This window comes from Papio anubis, unplaced genomic scaffold, assembly GCF_008728515.1.
Source record: "Papio anubis isolate 15944 unplaced genomic scaffold, Panubis1.0 scaffold97, whole genome shotgun sequence".
Classification (NCBI taxonomy): domain Eukaryota; kingdom Metazoa; phylum Chordata; class Mammalia; order Primates; family Cercopithecidae; genus Papio; species Papio anubis.
Genome location: NW_022169952.1, coordinates 62,501 through 63,146, shown reverse-complemented (window position 1 = coordinate 63,146; position 646 = coordinate 62,501).

The following is a 646-nucleotide window of genomic DNA, read 5'->3' as shown; positions in this document are numbered from 1 at the left end:
TGCCCTGACCGCAAACGCTCAAGGTTGCCGCAGGTGTCTTCTCCTCGCGCCGCAGGCCCCCTCCCTTCCCCAGGCGTCCCTGAGCGCCTCTGCGGGCCCGACGAGGGGCGACTGGCGGGTGGGGAGCGTGACCCACCCTCGGTGAGAAAGCCTTCTCTAGCGATCCGAGAGGCGTGTCTTGGGGTACCGGATCCCCCGGCCTGCCGCCTCTCTCTGTGCTGTGGTAGCGCTGCCGTAGCGACTCGCTTGCGGAGAACCCTCCTCCTTCTCCTCTTCGCCCCTCGGTGGGGTGAGGTGGGGAGAGTGAGGGTTTCCCCAGCCCCCATGGTGGGGGCCGAGCGCACGGCTCGTCGTCTACTGTGGCCCGCGCCTCCCCCTCCCGAGTTGGGGGAGGATCCCGCTGGGCCGGGCCCGACGTCCTAGCGGATGGGAAGGCTGCCGCGAGCGGCGGGTGCGCGTGGCACTCTGTCCGGCGCGCGACGCCGCTCTCCGCTGTGAGCCGGCTCTCCGCCCGCTCCTGTGCCGAGCCGCGACCGGTGCCGATGACCGCGTTTGCGTGGCGCGGGTTTGGACCGCCTGGCCCTTGGTGGAGTAAGCGCCCCCAGGGGGGTCGCGCCGGTCTCCCGGAGCGGGACCGGGTCCGGGA